This window comes from Anas acuta, chromosome 14 (assembly GCF_963932015.1).
Source record: "Anas acuta chromosome 14, bAnaAcu1.1, whole genome shotgun sequence".
In the NCBI taxonomy this organism is placed as follows: domain Eukaryota; kingdom Metazoa; phylum Chordata; class Aves; order Anseriformes; family Anatidae; genus Anas; species Anas acuta.
This window is the reverse complement of record NC_088992.1, coordinates 11,689,013-11,711,054: the sequence shown is the minus strand read 5'-3', so window position 1 is coordinate 11,711,054 and position 22,042 is coordinate 11,689,013. Positions and strand designations below refer to the sequence as shown.

The 22,042-nt window shown below is 45.9% G+C and overlaps 1 protein-coding gene across 10 annotated transcripts in view; it reads right to left on the bottom strand.

Moving 5' to 3' along the window:
* Positions 1-22,042, bottom strand: part of NRG2 (neuregulin 2) — a 170,329-nt gene that overhangs the window by 115,650 nt on the left and 32,637 nt on the right. For 2 of the 10 annotated variants that reach the window (XM_068698689.1, XM_068698690.1), the window contains exon 1: positions 15,918-16,423. The exons of the other annotated variants lie outside the window; for them this stretch is intronic. The gene's annotated coding sequence lies outside the window, so the exon portion shown is untranslated. Of the gene's footprint in view, positions 1-15,917; positions 16,424-22,042 lie in introns of those variants that run through there. 10 annotated transcript variants of the gene reach the window in all.

Here is a 22,042-nt window from a genome sequence, read left to right as displayed (position 1 = left end):
TGGATCCTAAGAGCGTGTACACAGAAAGTCTTTTCCAGTAAGAAGGACAAAGATGTGGTAGGGTTGTGTGCTTGTACGGCTCACAAATGGGTAACAGCATTAAAGTCCTGCTACATTTTAACACCAATCCTCAAAAAGGAAAAAGAAAAAAAAAAAAAAAAAGGAAAAAGAAAGGGGGAGGGGGGACTTTTAACTGAGCATTCAGATTTAACTGAGTCATCTTCTTCTTTACATGAAAATCACTTCTAATCCTGACATCAGCACAGCCCGGGCAGAGCTCCCTGATTCACACACAGCCCTTCTGCAGTCACTGAAGCTCTGAGCACAGCAGTTCGTTAGCTCCAATCTTGCTAAAGAGCCAGACTATGTTTAGCTTGCATTTCAACTTCTCCTTCCTCTCCCCACATGAAATCTCCAGAAGGGAAGCTAAGCTGCTGCATACACCAACAGGCAGAAATCACCTCGAGTAATCTGGGCTACAATCGGCCACCAGGACACTGTGCTCGGTTGACCAAGGACCATCAAAGCAGAGAAGGCAAACCATTTTCTCATCACAAAACCTAGGTATCCGGTTGTGGAATATGACTGATGCTCAAAGTGCATTGATGCTCATCTCTGTTCCTGTTCCTCAACAGAGTGAGCCATGAAAAGGCCATGTGCACACACACACACACACCAGTGACCTGCTCTCAGGTGAGCCACTTGTAAATCAGTGGGACATTCTAGAGAATGTCTTCTGCTTTCTAATGGAGCAGGTCCCCTTTCTTTCATTCACAGAAAGTTAACAGTCCTCTGGGCATGCCTTACCTGGAAAATGTGCCATTGGGGAGGCACAGACAATTTTCTGCTGCTTTTTAAAGAAACTAAGCAACTGGAAGCAAGAGGAAGTCAGCACCGGTGAGCAGGCAAGCATCTGAGAATCACCATTTTTAACTAAATTAGTAAACAGAGACTGTGATGTTATTGCCCATGTTCCAGCCAAGTAGAATCTAAATGTTTCCGAGCACAATGAACACAAAAGCACCACAGGCCCAAAACCACACCATCACAGAGACCACAGGCTTGTAGCAAAGTATTAGAGGATGGGGCTTGGCAGGCAGGCGCAATGCAGTTATTTTGGAGTTAATGCGGTTGCTTTTGGTGCCACCACCAAGAAAGCAGCATGAGCGAGTCCAAAAACATCACTGAGCACTGTGGCTGTTAGACACTCCCAAAAGATGTAGCAGCTTGCTAGAAAAATCCGCTCCTCTCCCGAACAGAGTGACAAAGGAAACAGGTTTTTCCCAAATGCAAGGTTGTCAGACTTCACTGCCATAACCCCAAGGTCTCTGTTGCAATGGCCTCCTGGACAGAGAGCACTTCAGCTCAAAGCTTTTCTGCTGGCTTGAAGGGATGACCTTGTTGCATCCAGGAAGATGTCATGCGTACGTGCTGTTGGAACCACTCCTGCTAGCGAATGGAAATCTTTCCGTGTGGCTGCTGAGCCCGGTGCTGCAGCCGTCACTCGCTCCATGCCAGACTGAGTCATTCTAAGTAACAACTACTGATGTAAAAATGGTCCCTGGGAATCAGTTCAGCAATGCACAACGCAAGGATATGCTTACTTTGAGTCACAGTGGGTTGGAGCTGTACTGGCTGACCTACAGGTAGCCCCACAAATGGGATTGCTAGGAAGTGGAAGCTGAAGGCACTTTTTGTATTATGCTGATGGATGTCACTCACCTAAAGAATGAGCAAATAAGACAGGCATAGGGCCAAACAGTCTCAGAGCCCATTTCTCCTCTTTTGTTCCGGTTATTCAATATGTGTAAGGTTTTATGGGAATAAAGGGACAATTCCAAATCAGCCAGGTGAGAGAAGCATCAGCGCCTTTAGGTTGTTGACACCCAGATATTGCAAAGGTGGAAGTCTTCACTGCACACAGTCAGGGCACCACATGGATCTAGTGCACTTCAGCCTGCAGCCTAGACCCTTTCCAGAGGCACACAATGCTGCATAGAGCTGATGTGCCATGGCAGTCCTTCCCTGCCCATGGTGCCAGGCCAGCCTGTTCCCTAGCGTGCATCAGGCTGTCTCACCCTGTGCGGCAGGCGCAGCTGCATGTGTTTAGTTTACTCAGAGTGGCACTGGAGGCGGAACAGTGACCTTTCTCATGAAACCGTAGAGGAAACGAAATTCCCTCTTTCAAAACTTTGTCATGTCTCAACTAGCTTCTCTGCAAGTAATTTTTACAAAAGGAGGAGGGAGCTGTCAGCTGAGACCTGTCAGTGACCAAGAGCACAAATCACACTACCTCCCCAAGCCATGGAGACAAAAGCAAAGCACTTGGCAAGGCAACTTCTAACCCCACTGCCTTGGTGCCAAGCTACCCAGGCTGCCTTCTCCAGCAGGCTCCTCAGAGCAACACAGACTGGGGAGAGCTGGCAGCCCCTGCGACAGGCAGCAGGGGAGGGCTGGGAAATCAAAGAAGGGCCATTTCCACACAGAGAAACATTCCCGTGCCTTGAAGCAAGCAGGAGCTTGTGCCTAGAAGCACATGTCCCATCCAGCCTGCCTTGCTAATGTAGCAGAGTGCCTTGTTGCTCTTACATACACAACCATGGCAACACGAGCAGAGGCAGTGTTGCTGGATCAACTGCATCTCCTGTCCTGTGGAGTGAAGCCACCCAAAATCTAGACCTGGGGGAGGTCTGACTCCTTCCTCCCTACAGCCAGAGCAACAAGTCTTGGAATGTCTTTTGTCTTCATTTGTCAGGACCCCAGTCACAGAATTTGTATCTTTGTAAGAGAAAAGCTGATGGCATGCAAGCAGCACCATTAGGAGACACTGGAAAACAGAAGACTTGGCACATGAGATTAAAAAAATAAAGGAGAAGAGGCTATTAACAGCACTAAAGAAGGAGAGCTATTCCCAAAAGCATCATTCTCAGCTTCCTTGTTTCAAAAGCATGTGTTGACCATGGTAAAAAATGCATCTCTGCAGCCACAGAAATATGTGTAGGGAAAAATCACCACCTCCAGCTTCATCTGAGCTCTGGGCAGCTGCTCATGGCATGCTGACGTCTCATAGCTTGTAGAAATCTGTCACTTCAAAGTCATGCTGACATACAAGGAGTGAAAAGCAAGAGCAGTCTCACATTTGCATGATACCGCTAAATAAAGCAAGTTGCCAAGATACGTTACTGCTCTCAAAGTATGTTGCTGAACACGATCCAGGTCTGCGTAGGCATTAGACACAACCATTCATCCCTTATTAGCACTATGGTCCATTGGTCATTCACATACACAGACCTCACTTGCCTTTGCCAGGTTCTCGCTGAATTTTGTATTGCGATTTCTATCCAAGTTACCTGCATGAAGGGTACTGTAACAAGATTAATTTCCTACTTTTTACAGGTCTTAGGACTGGATTTTCCCAGTCTTCCAGTAAAATACAGCCTCTTGCTCACTTTAGATCAATGTATTTGTGTACAGAGGATGAGCAGCTTTTCTTACACATTAAGACACTTTTGCAAAGCTCTAGAAACTCTGTGCCAGACTTTTAGAGGTTGATGGCACAAAATTCTCAAGGGGAGAACATGTCCTTTCAGTTGGATCTGCCTATTTTTTAACAAATCTGTTCATCAGCATTAATTACATGTTTGCAGCCTTTTCCCTTTTTTTAGTGGGCTCTTTTGGGAGAGGATTATGAATAAAAGGAATTCCTAAGGAGTTAGAAACCCTCTTTAACACATGCCTCAAAAAGCTTTGTCAGTGCTAGCTGAGGGCAGACAGAAGTACCAGCAAAACACTTTTCTTTAGGTCAACAGCAGTTCTGACAAAATGCTGCTCCTGCAGAGAGGGTGGCAGGATTAACCCCTTACATCTTATGGCACTGTGACATCAAGGTTTGTGTGATGCCCTGGACACATACTGAGTCAGTGCTGTTCTGCATCAGATCTCACCTCTGCTTGGTACACTGATATCCCATGATGTAGGCCCAGAAATCTGTCCTCAGTATCTCTGTTTGAGTCCCAGAGCCTCAAGCTGTGGATCAGATCTGGGGAGAAAAAAGACTACACAGCTGAGGTTGGACTCAATGATCTTGAGGTTTCTTCCAACCTAGAAATTCTGTGATTCTGTGTGATTTATGAGTGCTTTAGCCACTGACACATAATGGAACAAAGCACCTTGGCACCACTGAACTGCACGTCATGGGGGTCACAGTGTCAGCACCATGACAGTCAGGTCCTCTGCAGCCCAGGCAGGGAACTCTTACAGCTAAGGCAGCAAACCAGGTCTCTCCATAAGAGGGATCATCCAAAGGTGAATCTCTATTAATGACTACCACTGAAATGATTCAAGCAGGCAATAAAATCGCATGCAGTCCCTTATCAGAGTCATTAGCACTCTGCAGGTATGACCAGGTATTACCACACAGTGCTCAGAGCAGATTTCAGGTCACTGGGAACAGAGGGTGAAGACATTCTAGCCTCAGTTGGGATTCTCCAGGAGATTTTGGAAGAGAGTTTTCCAGCTTGTGGTAAGGAAGGAAGATCTGATGTAAGTGGCACGGACACTGATGCTCGGCAAAACTAAGGAAAGATTACCCAAGGCTTGAACATGTAATATGGAAAAAAAAAAAAAAAAAAAAAAAAAACAGAAAATTTGGAATTATCAACTTGGGAAAGAAGTTTAAGATCTCCCTAAAACCTTGGATTCCTCCACAGCACAGTTCACCATGGCAAGTTTCTTTCCCTACTCCTAAAAGGTTTCTTCCCAGGCTCCTTCTCAGCCCAGGACTTTGCTTTCTCTGCATCCTGTGAAGTCAAGCTCTAAGCTTGCCCCCTTCAGTTCACTCCATTTACTGTCCAAAAACCAGAGAAAAGTGCAGCACAGACACAGAATCATAGAATCATTAAGGTTGGAAAAGACCATCAAAATCATCTGGTCCAACCATCATCCTACTACCAACATCACCCACTAAACCATGTCCCTACACACCAGGTCCAACATTCCTTGAACAACCCCAGGGACGGTGACTCCACCACTTCCCTGGGCAACCTGTTCCAATGCTTGACTGCTCTTCCTGAGAAGAAATGTCTCCTAATTGTTTTAATTATTGCAGAGCAGTGCTTACGCTAAGCCAAGGGCTTACCTTCTCACATTGTCCTGCAAGCAGGCAGGCTCGGGGTGCAGGAGGAGCTGGGAGGGGACAGAGCCAGGACAGCTGACCCAAACTGGCCAAAAGGGTATTCCATACCATCTGGTGTCATGCTGAACAATTAATATGGGGGGCTGGCCAGGGTGGGGGGACCAGCTGCTTGGGGTCTGGCTGGGTATCGGTCAGTGGGTGGTGAGCAATTGCATTGTGCATCACTTGTTTGTACACACTACTAGTAGTAGTACTATTATTATTATTATTATTATTTTCCTTTCTTACGCTCCCTGATGCTCCTTAATCTCTCCACCTCCTCCTGGAGCTCTGTCACCAGGCTGATCAGATCACCCACCTGCTCACACCTCATGCAGGTGCTCTCTCTGCTACCCTCCGTTGGCAGCAACAGGCTCAGGCACTCCCTGCAGCCAGAGACCTGAGCAGACGCATTTTGGGGCAGGCAGGCAGTCTGGGTTGCCACTGTCTCTGTGGCAAGAGCTTTCTGCCTGGTGGAGACCACGGCTGGATTTGCTGTCTGGGAGGCAGCCGGGAGGTGAGATGGTCTCCTGGGCAGGAAGGGATCCTCCACCCTCCCTGCTCATCTCGCCACACCATGCTGTGACTGCCCGCTCTGTTCACTGCGCTCCTGCAATGAACCAAAACCTTCTTCTGGTCTGAGCAAAAGATTCCCAAACTGAGATAATGCTTCCTATAAATCATTTATCCAGCTCTCAGGAGCACAGATTCCCATTACTGTAACGCACCAGGAGTTCTTGGAGCTACTTGTGCCCTTCAGGCTGGCCTGAATGGACACATCCTTTCATATTGCTTATCATTTTCCTTCTCCAAACTGTGTACGAATGTGCTACATGGCAGACACATCTCAGTGAGCAGCAGCATCTGAGACAACTGATGCATCTCCCAGCTCAGCAGAACATGCATACTGTTCTCTTTCTAGCTTCATTCCTACCAATGCACTGAGACTTATTTCTCTGCATAGGTCTCTTGTAGACTGCCTAGAAAGCCTGGTGAAAAGAGGCCAACTTAACACCATGGTCTTCCAGCGTAGGCCCCAGGAGAGGCCACCAGTAGCTCAGAGAGTTCTTGACAATGAACAAGGCTAATCAGGCATTGACAGAACACGATGCCTGAGCCTGTCAACATTGCAGGCAGGAGGAACCCAAGATCACCTGGAGACAACACACCTAGCAAGCAGATTTGAGCTCTCCTCCAAGTTGCTGGATCCAGGATGTGGGGAGAAGCCAGAAACAAAGAAGAAGAGCTGGAAGAGCTGTGAAGTGCTTGGTGCTGGTCCTGCCATTTTCCCTTCATGACAACCACATCCTTCTTCAGTCCCCACAGTTAATGTTCTTCCTCAGAAAGAGTCACAGGCCCCAGAGCCCCTCCTCACATCCTTACACACACAGTGTGCCCCAGTATCCCAGAGCATGTTGTGCTAGGGAAGCTCACTAGAGGGAATTAAACCAAATACTCAGAGTGCAGTGACAACCAGCTTGTAGATCAACTCATCTGTGGGACTGGCACAGGATGTCTAGCTAAACATCCAAAAAATCATATCTGTAAGGCTTCATGCAACTCTGTTTTGCCTAATAGACTAAACAGCAATGGTAAAGTTTGTCATTCTTGGGAGAAAAGAGGTCCCTACCCACCTCAACAGCTCCAAAATAACCTTTTGTTGGTTCAGATGAGTCTGGAAATCTGAGCAATTCTGTCCACATCTCCTTCTGCCCCTAGTCAGTCTGAAATATCTTTTCTACATGAGACTTTATGACACTGTTATATTTTTTCCTTGCACGATATATATACAGTAGAAATAACAGTGGCTTAATCTGTTCTTCCCAGTCCTATTGTTCTCTAATAACCTTCCGTAATTATCCAAAATGAAGAGCAGAGCAAAGCATCATTACTCAAATAGCTCAGTCTGTTTCCAGTTGGTTACTGACCCTATCTAGAAGAATCTGTTTCTGGTGAAGTGCCTGAGGAGTCAGTGATTCTCTCAATAGGGCAAGCTCTGTTCTGAGATGGACACAGTTTGACCACTATTGTACCAGCAACAGAGAGCAAGCTCTCCCAAGCCTTCCAAGTGCTACACACCCCAAAACAGAAAGAAACAAAAATGCCATCTACAGTGACAAAGGGGAAAAAAATAAAAATACTTTTCCAGTGCCCTATTACAGACAAGCACAATTGCGTTCACACAGGAAGCTTCATTAGCAACCTGTTAACTTTGGTGAGGTTGTGTGTTTTGTTTTGCTTGGTTTGTTTTAATAAGACATATTGCCTCTTTCCAGACTGGTTTGTTTTGGCTTCCTGTGCCAGTGAGCCAGGGGAAAAAATATATCAAAAATATGAAGTTTTTTCCTCTAGCTTTCTTTCTTAAAGCTGCTGAAATGACACAGACCAACAGCAATCACCACCCTGTTCTTAATCCCTGGTTTGAATATGAGAAGTGAAACCGAAGTCCCTGAGAGCACACAGTTCAGTAAATTGAGCCACATGTGCACTGGTCTTTTGAAAGCCAAGAGATCTGAAGGAGGTTGATCCTCCAAACATGTGTTTATTCAGGGACCAAGAGAGTCCATTTCAGCAGAGAAGGTTGTTACAACTGCTCTTTTAATTTCAGATTCCTCACCATTGCTGTGGCTTTGTTGTACTTCCAGAGCTCACTACCCAGATTCCAGCACAAGTTGCAGTAACTTGACAAGTAGCATGGTATAGCTAAATATTAAAGCTTAAGAGTCCAGAAAGCTGCTAAAGCAGATGGGAAGTCAATGGGAAAAAAGATGGGGGAATTTTATTGTGAATATGTATGAACACTGGGAGAAAGCAAAAGCAGGAGGGGGCAGGATGGAAATCTAATAACTGAACACTTTGTTTTGCAAAAGAAATGTAGTACTCTGGAAGTGCTGGTTGGAAGGCTCATTGAAGGATGGTATTCCTTCCTCAAGTGCAAGATTGGACCATCACAAACTATAGATATGATCACCTTTGTCTGGCTCCGTCTAGGAAAACTCCAAAAATGGAGATCCCCCAACTCTGGAAATCCCCACTGGCCCACACTCAGGCTACCCCACCTGGGGTAAGAGCTACCACAGACACACAGAACTTCAGGCTGACAGGACACATCTCCCAGTGTATGCCACCAGTGCTGAATGGCACTCGGGGCAGCAAAGGGACTAATAAGCCTCATGCTTATTCCTGGACTACCCTTCACCATACAACCATAGCCTACCCTGCTCCCCAGAAAAGCAGCTACAGTCTCTTCTGCCATTTGATCCTGCAGGCTCTGGCATCCTGCCAAACTTTTGCATTGATGGAGGAAAAATAAGTATGCTGTAGTGTTTATAGAGATGGAGAGGATTAAAACCTTTAGTGAGCAGCTAGTAACCCAAACCAGAGGTGCAGGGCAGAGATTGTATGTAATGGCAGCCAGAGTACAGAGTGGGATATTAAAAGCAGATTAGGATAATTTCACGTGCCAGACACCAGGAGAGATCTTGCAGTCCAAACATGCTTGAACTTGCTGATAAACCTGTTGCCTTCACTGGATAACCACCAAAGCAGGCTAAAAAGCTGGGGCTGCAAAGCAAACACCAGGCCTGATAACAGGCATTTAATATTTATTAGTGCTGGGTTATGAGCCCCTCTCTCTATACTTCTACCTTTGCTAACAGCATCAGCTCTTCTGTAATCCCACCAGGAGAGAGGCCTTTCCCTGGTCAAATGGTTTGTGTCAGGCTGACACCAGACGCCTCTGTGTCTCACTGAAAGGAGCAGTTTTATGGCCAACTGCCAAAATTAGTTTATAACCTGTGACTGGTACCAGCAATCGCTATGTCTGACTGAAGGGAAGGTGCCCTGATCTCAGGTCTATGATTATATATGTCAGGAGAAGAGCTAGCTGTATTATCAGGCATACTAATTTGGGATAGCTCACATTGTCATATTAACCCCTCAAACTCAGGACACACTGCAAAGAGCATATATTCTGTAGTGTACAGTGGGGAGAGCCACAGAACACACTGCAAAGTGCCTGTCCTATTGTTACCCCAGCCTCAGCTGTACAGGCAGCCAATGGTCTGTTTTCATCAGAAATAGTCTCCTCTATACCCACATCCTTCTCTTTGGACCTGAGCAGTTATTTCTGTAGACTGTTATGGCTTGTGGAAGAGCAGTGTTTTACATCTCCTAGTAGACAGCCTTAAGTGCTAAACAAGTCTTCATTGTTTACACCAACACTAAAGTACTACCCCTATTTTATACATCTGTTGTCATCATTAAGTGATCTCATACCCAGGAAGTTAGTGACAGTATACAGCCAAAGTGGCACTGAAGGTAACTGCATCCTGGAGAGGAAGAGCAAGTAATAAAAGGACAAAAATTCTTGTTATACCCCTTTTAGATCCTTGATATAACCAAGTTAGATCAAGGTCAGATTCACCAGCCCATGGCCTATGGATCTAGAGAACTGCATTTGCTAGCACTTAGCACCTTTACAGAGAACAGGATGCCACACAAAGATGAAGCAAGTGAAGGACTGAAAACTGCAATGAGTTCAGAAGCTATCAATATAAGCATGAAGACTCAAGGAAAAGGGTCAGGGGAAAATGTGCCAACAGAATAAGAGAAAACCTATTGCATTCAGTAATCATAGCAAGCAAACTGGGCATACTTCAAAGCTCACTTGGAGTACTGGAAAAGAGAATGCTGTTGAGTAATCATGAAATAAGAGGAAACTCACAGCAAGCAGGTAAGGTCTGCAGAAGAACCTCTAGGGAAGTAAAGCCTTCTGGCAAAAGCAAGGCTGTGGCAGGAAGTTGGGCATCCTCAGGACAGTCAACTCCTTCTCCTCTTTGTCCATTGCTACACTAATGGAGATTGGACTTCCAAGACAAGTTGCTGGCCCAGAAGATCTGCACATAGCAGCACCCTGCAATGCTAAGCAGTGCAGCATAATGGTCCCCACCACTGTTTCAGCTTCTATTTCAATCTACTCAAGATATAAACTGCTAGATGCCCTAGCATGACTGGATATCCTGTTGTAGTGCACCCTGGCCTGTCCCAGGCACCCACCACAAAACTTTCAAAGAAAACTTCACAGACAGGAAAGAAGAGAAGGATTTTGTCCAGCCCTTCAATACAAGATTATCTCTATCCATTCCACATGCTATAAAGCAGTCTTTCTGATACACTAATACAAGCAGAGTAGCTAGTATCTTTACTAATCCCACAGAGTTGCCCCATCATTTCATTCCAGCCTGATATCAACTACATTACCTGAAAAATAAGAATGCCAATGTAGGGGAGAAAAAAAAAAAGGGAAAGGGAAAAAGAAAGGGAAAGAAAAAAAGAAAAAGAAAAAAAGAAAAAGAAGGGGAAAAAAAAAGACTTTGCTTTAGAAGGGTATCTTGTTCAAAAGGTTCCAACACGGCCTTTCTACACCAGCCAGGGGTAATTGTTACTTGTATGTCAACATCCTCTTGGGCAATAGAAAGATGTATAAGAAAAGCCCACATATCCTGCAGGTTGTGTGCTCAACAGTGGAAGGACCGTACTTTGTTGAATTTGACTGTTTCTCTAGAAGATGTAGCAATACCACAATAATAAACATTTGCAAGGTCGTGTTTTGCTCTGTGATTTGTATCAATTACATAGCTAACCACTATACAGCACAGGATAAACAAGGAAGGAGAAAAATGTTATGCACTCCACGTTTAAGTGATAATAAGAGACAATAAAACACTTGAAGAGCCTTTTTTTCCAAAGACCAGCCTGCTCACTTTGCAGGGGTGGCTATAGCAGAAGGGCAATAAAAGTACAACAGGTCCAGACAACGGTATCCAGGAAGAGGCTAACAGAGGAGTCACAGTAGCCCCAGGAGGAGCAAAAAGATCCTTGCATAAGTTTGCCCAATGCCCTGGAGATACTAACTTAGAATAAACAGGAAGACTTTCTAAATGACCAGAATTATGATTTACTAGGTGCAACAAATTTGCTAGGAGAACCCAAAGTGAACCCAGGAAGGTAGCAGCCTGTTCTGGAAGACAAGTTTGTGTACTTCAGGGACATGGGCTGCAAGGTCCAGGGAGAGTGGAAAAATCAGACCTACAGAAAGTCTCAGCAATGCAGAGAAGCAGTTTTGGGGACACAAGGGCAAACTGGAACATATTGAGAACAATTTACCATGACAGGAATAGTGTAGGTGACGGGTAGGCTTGCTCTCAGGAGTGCCTCAATGTGGAGGACTGGGGAGAACACAAACATAGGAAGTGACATGGATATGGGTGACTGACCCCAGAGGGAAAGCAGAAATGCCAATTTCTGAAAGGTAAGCTACAAGCTTTGGTGTGAATGCCACTTGGAAGGCTGAAATACAGGGAGGAAAAAAAAAAAAAAAAAAAAGAAAAGAGCAATAACAGGTCTATCAGTATGTTCAAGAACCAGGCCTTAAGCAAGCTCCCTTGCTGCAGAGGAAAAAGCAATAGGAACAGGAAAGCAGCAATGCAGCTGAATTATAAGATATTGGTGGAGTTCAGAAGGAAGCACTGACGGTTGGATTACAACAGGCAAGAGTTAACATCCACTTCACAAATACAAAGCTGAAAAGCCAAGACACTTAGATTTGGAGGAATACTTGAAGCAAGAAACTAAGGTTCTAAGCCCATAAGTTGTGAGAAGGAGATGGCATGTCCACTGCTCACAGTTCCAATACACTATCAGCTGTCCTGGTTACATGTTGAAGGTCACAAAGACCAGTGTGAGAAAAAAAAAGCAGTAGCTGATGGAGCACAACTATTATCAAGAGGACAAGATTTAAACCTCAGATAAGGCAAGAGCAGAGTAAGCAGTTCTTTTGTATGTGAAAGGTTTCCAATGAGATGTGCTTGATAAGCCTTATCTCAGAGGCAACCAAGTAGCCTTAGAAGGCCACAAGGAGAGCAATTGAAGTGCTGCTTTACAAAATGGAAGAAAATGGAAGAAAAGAAAATCTGGGGAATTACAGACCCATTCACTTAGTTTTCATTAACATAGACACTAGAGTCAAGAAAGGAAGGCTGTGGTAACTAACGATAACTCTTCAGACCAGCTCAGCTTCCCTAGACTGCCAAGGGAAAGGACTTTATAGATAAGGAAAAGCAGTAGTTATCACTTCTTCATGTTAATAAGACCTTTGCTGTTTGTTTAGTGATAGTCTCCTAAATAAACTAAGGGAGAACATCTAGAAAACACATTCAGTGAGTAGTCATACTTACTGTCTTACAAAGACACATCAAATGAGGATTCACAGAGATGGTTTCTTGGTTCACCCTAATTAGCCCTTTTACTGACTGCCCGATAACAGAAATGAAGCAAGTTTACTATCCACACAGATGATGCCAGCACAGAAGAGGCTGCCAGTATATCACGGGACAGGCTTTGGATTCAAACCAATCTCAAGAATTTGGGAGATTAAGTCAGAAAATAAATAAGAAACAATTGAGTCAGTGTGAATCCAACACACGAGATCCCAGCAGGGCAGTCAGTCCCACAAACAGGGAAGGGACAGAGAAGGATCGAGAAGGCATTGTAAAATGCAGCCTGCACATGGGGACCCCACAATGGAATGCACAGGTACAGACAAGGGAGTGGGATGGTAACTTCACTCTTCCACCTTGTACTAGCACAGACTTTGTCACAGTACCAGGTTCAGTTTTGGAGATGATACTTAAAGAAAATCATATAGATGCCTTCTACTTCCATAAGCCCACAACCTGCCCATAATTTCAGTCAGGTAGGTAAATTGAAAAGCCCTAGATCGTTTACACCTTGTAGCAGAAGTGTCCAGTTCTGGTTGTTAAAAGTGAACAACCCCAGCTCCCTCAGCCACTCCTCGTAAGACTTGTTCTCCAGACTCCTCACCAGCTTCATTGCCCTTCTCTGGACACCTTGATATCCTTCTTGTAGTGAGGGGCCCAAAACTGAACACAGTACTCGAGGTGCGGCTGAACAGTCCCAGCTCTCTCAGCCTCTCTTCATATGAAAGATGATCCACATTCTTTAGCAGTTGTGGATCTAGTTTGCTTGGGGACTTCCTAACTTGCTCCAGACTCTTCCCTGTTCTCAGTGATCTGGGATTGATGAAAGATGGTCTTAATGGTAAAGGCTGAAGCAGCAAAGGCACTGGGTACCTCAGCCTTTTCCATGTTACTTGTCAACAGGTCCCCAGCACCATTCAGCAGCTCTTCCACATTTTCCCTAGTCTTCCTTTTGCTGTGTATGTACTCGCACAATCCATTCTCGTCACTCATCACATTCCTTACTAGATTCAAATCCAGATCATCCTTGCCTTTTCAAATCCTACCCCTGCAAGATCAAACAGCAACTCTATACTCCTCCTGGACCACCTGCCCCTGCTTCCACTACTTGTACACCTCATTTGTATGTCTGAGTTTAGTTAGGAGGTCCTTAATCATCTGTGCAGGTCTCCTGTTGCCTTTGATTCTTTAATCTCAGTTCTATCCCTTCCACTTTGGCTTACGTGGCCACAAAGTACAATTGCATCTGGGCCAGGGCAATCCCAAGCACAAATACAGGCTCGGTGAAGAACAGATCGAGAGCAGCACTGAGGAGAAGGACCTGGGGTTTTGTTGATGAGAAGCTTGACATGAGCTGGCAATGTGCACTTGCAGCCCAGAAACCCAACCATATCCTGGGCTGCATCAAAAGAAACGTGACCAGCAGGGCAAGGGAGGTGATTCTCCCCCTCTGCTCTGTTCTTTGAGACCCCACCTGAGGTACTGTGTTCAACTCTGGGAACCCCAGAATAAGAAGGACATAGACATATTAGAATGAGTCCAGAGGAGGCACACAAAGATGATTAAGGGACTGGAGCACCTCTCCTATAAAGAGAGGCTGACAGAATTGGAGTTGTTCATCCTGGAGAAGAGAAGGCTTCAGGGACACCTCATTGCAGCTTTCCAGTACTTAAAGGGGGCCTACAAGAAAGCTGAAGAGGACTTTTTATGAGGTCATATAGCAATAGGACAAGAGGTTTTAAACTAAAAGAGGAGAAATTTAGGTTTGATATTAGGAAGAAATACTTCACTATGAGGGCAGTGAGGCAGTGGAACAGGTTGCTCATAGAAGCTGTGGATGCCCCATCCCTGGAGGTGTTCAAGGCAAGGTTAGATGAGGCCCTGGGCAACCTGGTCTACTGGGTGGCACCCCTGCCCATGGCTGGGGGGTTGAACTAGATGATCTTTAAGGACTCTTCCAACCCAGAACATTTTATGATACAATGATTCTATGTATAAACATTTGCTTTTTCTTCATGTCTGCAACTAGGTCTCTTTATGGGTATAGCTTCACTACTGCAAGCCACATTGTCTAATGCCAATGTCCAGCCCACCCGCTAGATTTATCTGATGTCCTATTGAGCTCTCTAACACAACAGATCTTCTTCAATCAACCAATGATGGCATTTGCCCGTATTCATTATGTAAGCAGAGCAGATGAAAAAATCACAAAGGAAGTAGTGGTAGCTAAGGCTCCCCTCTTACCCTATTCACCCATTTAAAGCCTTGCTGCACAACATGATATGTTTCAACACCTGCAGTGATAAATAGTAGCACAAACCAGGAACAAACACTTGGTCATGTTTATCCTCAAGTGTTCCTTGGTCGCACTGCAACCCACAATAGCGTTCGTTAACAAGTGTTAGACATAGTTACAAATTGCAGCAAACACAAATGCTCCGTCAGTGTTATTGCAGATTTCATTAATGATGATCCTTCGCATTTCAGCAACAGCCATTCAAGGATCTGAAAACATTTATATGACTCTGTGAGCCAAGTGTCACACTCCATGTGTGAGCCAGATGTTCACAACATCGTTTTACAAACAAGGGAACGAAGTTCACAGGACTGACTCCAGACCCCTTTCCTCCTGCTGAGTAATCCACTGCCCACCAACTAGTCATAGGGGAATTATCCAATTCATGACAAGGCAGGATACCATTATGGTCTCTTTGTTTCCTTGCATTGTCTCTATTCCCTTGTTCCTCATCTTGTGTTTAGATTCTAGGCCTGGAGGGATACCTCTGAATGTGTCCATTGCAGCACAGCATGGCACATAGATGCAACTTAGCATTACTCAGTACAGCAATGTAAGTCAAAAGGGCACCAAAATCTGGTTAACAGAGAGGCCTTCAGTATCTCCATCATATCTATATGTATGTCAAACCAGGCTCCTCACAAACAGAGCAAGCTTGGTTAATTTGCAGTAGCAGCAAAGCCAACATTGCTCTCCACCAGAGCATACAGTGCCTGTACTTGGCAGAGCCCTGGCTCCTTTCAAAACTGCAATTTCAAAACCCAAAAGAAAACAATTCCCACTTAGCAAACTGAACTTTTAAAAGTTCTTAGCACCTCCCTCTCCTCCCAGACTTTCCTGGCTGAGCTGGATGAGAGCTTTCATTTCATCTAGAGAAACATCTATGTTTACAAAGCTGAAGAGACTGCAGCATTTCTCCTATATCCCACCTGCCACACCACTCTACCAGCTGTGTCACTGCATCATGTTTTTACAAGATTAGAAAAAAATCACGTCCTGCTCCCTCTAGTGCCAAGCTGAGCACATTTAAGCAGTCTGGCCCCAACTCACAGCACCACTGCAACTGTGTTTTTAGGATCAACAGACAAGATTTTACACAGGACCCAATGAAACTCATTCTTTTCTATCTAGTCTCTCTCTCTCACATCGTCAGTAAACCCAAACCTACCTTACCGTTCTCTCTGAAGTTGCTGTTCTGCAAGGACAGGTCTCATCAAGATCAAGAGGCTGATAACACGATTTGAAGAGCTCCACCAGTCCTCAGTTCAAATCTAGTCTGAGCTGGGAGTGACCTCAGCATAAAAGCGCTGGGCAGCCTTGGTCACCTGAGCAGGGTCATCACATGTCCACTGCAACTGGCACGAACTGACCAGATAAAAGCAAGTACAGGAACGAAAAGCAGCTATGTAGCAGGGAACAGCTATAACCCAACCAGGCATTTCTAGCTCCCACATTCATTCCACGGACAGCAGAAGGTTGTTAGACCCCAGGTCTAGTCACTATAAGCTAGAAACAAAAATGGATATTGCAGCTTCATGGATAAAAGCAGATTGTGCTGTGCAAAGAAAACGAATCAGGGGAGGTTGAAGTTAACATAACCGTTCCCTTTTTTCTTATTCTAAACTATTAAGTAGCACAGATGGAGATCCAGTGTCCCAGGTGGACAGGCAAACCATGTACCAAGATATTAGGATCATCTCACTTCTGTACACCCTGATGCAGACAGCATAACAGCTCTGCACAAGTCTTTTATATTCGTTTTCAAATCAAGAAAATAGAAATGAATAGCTGAAGAGGAAGGTGTCATTTCTTTCTATAACTTTTCCAGTTTCACAGTTTATCCATCTCTCCTATTACTGTAAGCAAATAACCTGCAGCTGTACCAAAGTCTTCTGGCTCAGGAATATAGCAATGCGTGGAGCAATAAAGCCTGACAGCCTTTTTCAGGACTGGCTGGTGCACACACATACACCTAACTACCTGCATGTCTCAGCAGTCCCTTTCACCAGCTCTAGGTTTTGTCCTGCAAACACTCACCTGAAGCATGCAATTGACTTTCCCTTTCTTGGGAAAATGTTTGCCCTCTGAAACCACCTATACAAGTGAAAAAAGGAGGGTACAGGCACTGGGACACCGATCATGCAGCAGCTCACTTGCAAGACAAGATGCAGGCAGGCAGGCATGGTGCTGGCTCTCCCTAGACAAACGAACAGCTGCAGGTAAGGGCCTAACCCTGCATGACTCTGAGCTCCAGGACTGGTGTCTCAGTACCCACACATGCCTGTATGGCATATACTCATCCTTGGACTTTATTAGAGAGGCTTGCCAGGAGCCTTTGCAGGTACTGTGGTCCCCTCTTCCATGCACCCCATCACACAGCTAAACCCATCTTCAGTGAAGCCACAAACACCAGCAAGCAGCAAGATAAAAATTAGTTTTATCCCCTTCAGTTATGGGAAGTCTATATAGGGCCTGAAAGCACTGTCACCTCAGCCTGAATTTGCAAGAAGCCTGAAAAAGCCGTTCTGAAAGGGAAAAGCCATATTGACAGTGCTCAAAACACCATCCTACCCACACCGTGACTTCTCGGGGCAGGGAAGGATGGATGTATAACGTAACTACTGCCAGCCCTCACCACTTCTGCAATGCTGGCTTCTTCAATTCACTTCACCTGCCTTATAACAAAGAAGCCCCTGCATAAACTCCCCCTCAGACCTGACAGCAGCAGGACCGAGCCAGCAAAGCAGTCAGGACAGTTCCTAGAGGACAGGGAATGGTGGGTGGGAGAGACTGCCAGAGGCAAGGATGGAAAGAAATAATCAGCTGCTGTTCCTGGGAGCAGCTGCAGAGGATGGGGATGCTGGGTGTGCTTGTTTAACATCACTTATTTCTCAGCCCTAGAGATATTTAAAATAATAAAAATATTAAAATAAATAAATAAATTAAACAATCACAGTACCACAGCATCTCTGTGTCCTCTGCAGACAGGAAAAGCAAGCTGTGGCCAGGTGTCCTTGGGAGCAGGAGAATATTTCTGCTGGGCTTGGTGACAATGACAGGCGAGCAAACTGGGAGAATAGGCTGCTGCACAACAGACTGTCACCAAGATGAAGGGACACAGTGTGCAATATGCTGTCTCCAGGACCAGCACATCACATGCTGACTCCCAGTGAGGCAGAGTAGGAAAGGAATATGCAGAGCCCTTACACACATGTGATGCACCACCTCCCAGTAGGATACCAGAGACTTGCCAAGAGGAACAGTCTGCATGCACTGCGCTGACTTCTGGCAGGGCAGGGCTACAGGGTGACACAAACTAATGGGATATATTGGACACATCTCCCAGCAGGACACATGTAACATGTTGAATCCAGGCAGACAGGGCTAAGGTGTGATCCACCAGCTCCCAGATGATACGGATGGCCAGCAGGATACACCGATGAGCCGACTCCCAGCAGCACGCTTGTGATGCACTGCCTCCTCGTGGACCAGAGCCCTACAAGATGCAACAACTCCCAGTAGGACACAGGACTCCCTGATTCCCAGCAATACCACAACATGACACACCAACTCCCAGCAGGACATGAGCAACACAACTCCTAGCAGGGCAGGACCAGTGTGCAAGGCACTAGCTACCACAAAGGTATGAGCAAAACACACTGAATCCCAGCAGGGCACGTCTAATGCACCAACTCCCAGCAGGACACCTGTGAAGCACTAACTCCCAGCAGGAAATGTGCAGTGCAGTAACTCCCAGTGGGACATACCTGATGAGGTAACTGTGAGTGGGACAAGTGCAATGCAGTGACATCCAGCAGGACATGTGTTGCACTGGCTCCCACCGGGACACCTACAGTGCACCAGTTCCCAGTGAGACATGCAATGCAATGACTCCTAGCGAGGCTGGGTCAGGGGTGCCACAGGTTTCTGGCACAACTTGTAGGAAGCACCAGTTGCTTGGAGGACAGGTGCCATGTGTGCCACACCAGCTTCCAGTGGAAAGCACTTGTGAGCACTTGTGCCGTGCTCTCCATCCAGAACTGTGGGGACTGCCTTGGCAGAGATAAAGTGCAGGGACAGGACAGGCTGTGTGGCTGTGGGACAGGGACACCATAGCAGGGCTTCAAGTGCCACCTAGTGGGGGACAGAAGATGCTCAAGGGCCACCCGTCCCTGAGACCTGGGTGCTGTGGGGCACAGCAGACCTGCCCCAGACAGGCCAGCCTCTCTTGTCCTCACCCTGCCAGACCTACCTGCCTTCAGCAGCTATCCCAGAACCACGCTGGGTCAGCTGGCCCTGCCAGCCTGCCTCCCACACTGGTTCATTCTGGAGGTTGTATAAAGCAGCTCCATGGGAGGGACAGAGGAATTTACTCCAGGTGCAGTTTGTTAATCACATCAAGCGCAGTCCTGTCAAGTCCCTGGGTTTCTCTCCAGCAGTGTGAGCACGGAAACAGCTGCTCAGTTCTCCATAGTGCCTGTTCATGAGCTGCAGCACACAGAAAGCATTAAAGCCACTGTAATAAGAGGATGTTTCAAGAAAGCAGCCCGAATTATTCCATCTTTGGAGGCATGTTCTGCTTGATGCATTTCTTATCTGCACAGTTACCTGCAAATTTTCCCTCATCTGTGTACATTAACTCTGACACTTAAAGTCATGCATATGCAAGAATGTACCGCAGACACATGAGCCAAAGAAAACACTGGCATGGCAAACAGCTCATTTGACTGCATACGTTTTATTTTATAGGATTTCTTCCCCCCACAAAAAAAAACAGACCAGAGACTCTGGGAGGTAGAATTGCAACCAGGGCTATAAAGGTGCAGTACAGAGCTCTGTGAAAGTTTACACATGGGAAGTCTCAAAAGAAGTAACAAATGCAACTGAAAATATGCAGGCAGAAGGGTGGGATTTGCAATCCTGATGCAGGTGAATGTAATTTTTCTTTCCATCTCTCTATCCAGCAGGCGACAGTCAATCTCTTAAGCTGCATCTGCATTCATGTACAGCTGTTTAATCACTTGACATTTTCTTCTGTTCCATCTGTATTATCAGTCTCTTCTTTCCTCACATGTCTCAGCCTGAAAATAATCCCTAGGATATTAAAGAGAAAACCATGACACCTTGTGGAAAAGATGAAGCCTTCTCCGGATAAAGGCATCTTCATGAATACCAGTGTCTCACCCACAAGGTCTGGCCAATGTAGTGCTGCCCAGGCAGTTAAAACAAACTAAATAAGGCCTAAAAAAATCCCTCTAAATTCCCAGTAGACAACCCAGGTTCATCTACTGATCAAACACAGCCCCTCTTCACTCAGAGGATCAGCTACCAGATTTTTGTTGGCCTTAATCATGATTAAGCTGAGCATCTCTCCAGGGAGTTTTTCCAGAGAACTCAAATCCCTGCAAAAATTAAATCATCTGCAAGATGCTCTATTTTCCTCATGATCCACCCTGAGATCAAGGCAAGGGGCGGGACTAGAAAATCAAGCCCATAATAGTGATGGTCTTGGCTAAGCTGAATCCCAAACAGATCTGCAGTGGTACATGGGACAAGTTGAGGAACTGGGACACAGGAGATACATTCTAAAAAGACGGCCACTGAGTTCAAGACAACAGGAGAGAAAGAGCTAACTAAAAAAAGTCCTGTCTATCATTAAAAAGGCTATCAGTAAAATTCAGGGCCTAGACTAACTAATGGGTTGGGCACTTCTCTCCAGACAGGAACCCGTATGGAGTCAGGACACCAGATGAGGCTCAGTTATGCCCAGAAAGGCAAATCACATCCCACTGGGCCACACACTCCCAAGCCCTTGTTCCCTAGGACAGTCCCTTCTCACCTACATCAAAAATCGTTCAAGATCCCAATTAAACACCAGCTGGTCCCCAAGCACTGAAACTGAAAGCTGTTCTCTTCCCATGAACTCACCTCCTCAGCTCTCACAAGTGCCAGCTGCCAGCCTACTGCCTATGTTAAAAGCAGAAGAATTTGGGATTGGAGAAGTCAAGTGGGCTGTGGTGATCCAACAGGCTTTCTCAGGACTAGTGTCCTCCGAGAGCTGCCCTTTCTTCTGGGAGCAGCAAGGCCTGAAAGAAAGGAAAAAGATGAGGCCAAACATCAGTCTCAAAGCTGAACTTCTCCAGCCACTTAGGATCAGATCATTATTTTAAGAGCACTTACATGAGAGAAAGAATAGCTTGGGAACTGCTAAGGAGAAACTTGTCTAGATCCCCTTCAGGTCACTGAGCATGTGCAGGACAGCAGAAGCATCTTCAGGCTCTTGGCTCTGTCAAATTTTGGTGGCAAAACTGAAAAATGTGGTAGAAGACATTTTCATTTTGCAAATTTTGCCAGCCTGTCAGGACACGCTGGTGATGATGAGCTGCAGAGAGACTGGGGCAGGCAGCAAGGGAAGCTGGGCTGAGTGCAGGTGGGGATGGCCAGTACGTGGTGGGAAAGAAAGGAGGAGGCTGAAAGAGACATGAACATAGTAGAGCTAACACTGTTACTAGGAGAAGGGAGAAGAGGACTAGAGAAAGGTGTTGTTGGGATGGGAGGATTATCAGCTCCCAGAAGGGCCCAGGGAGAGTCAGACCCATCTGAGAGCAGCAGCAGTCAAGTCCTTGATAGTTCATGGCCTTTCTCCAGGACAAAGAAAATAGTGTGAAATATGTGAGGCCAGCTGGTCTTCTGTTGCACAGACAGGCAAGCCCTGCTTTCCTCAGCAAAAATATCCAAAGGCTGACACTACCATGCTTCAATGTGACAGCTGGCATCTGCATAGGCCAGGGTCCCTCATCGTGACAGTCATCATCTAAATCCCAAGGAAGTCATTAACATCTGCCATATGGCTCTAGAGAGGGCTTAAGGGGAATGAAACAGGTAACCCAAACATGACCCAAGAGAAGAGGGAGTTTCCCTCCTGACAGATGGTGGCTCTTCTTCCTGGATATCATCTAGATCAGTCTAAATCTTAGGCCCTGCATCAAAATATTTCAGGTCTCAAAACTGACCCCTCCAAGGAAACTGAGGTCTCCTCAGACTTACTTGCCCAAACAGTCTGGGACACTGCTCATTGGGGAGGCAAGAGGAATATCTGGGATGTACAGGAAGGAGGGCTCCAACAAACATGTTTGGAGGGTACCGGGGCACTGCTGTACTCCCTCTAGGTATGCTTATACCATCTCAAGGATTTGATTCCTGTCTTGCTCCCCAGTCCCAGTTCCTCACTATCCTTCCACACCACAGGTACATCTTTCTGCACATGGTCTCTCGTTCAGAGGAGATAATTTT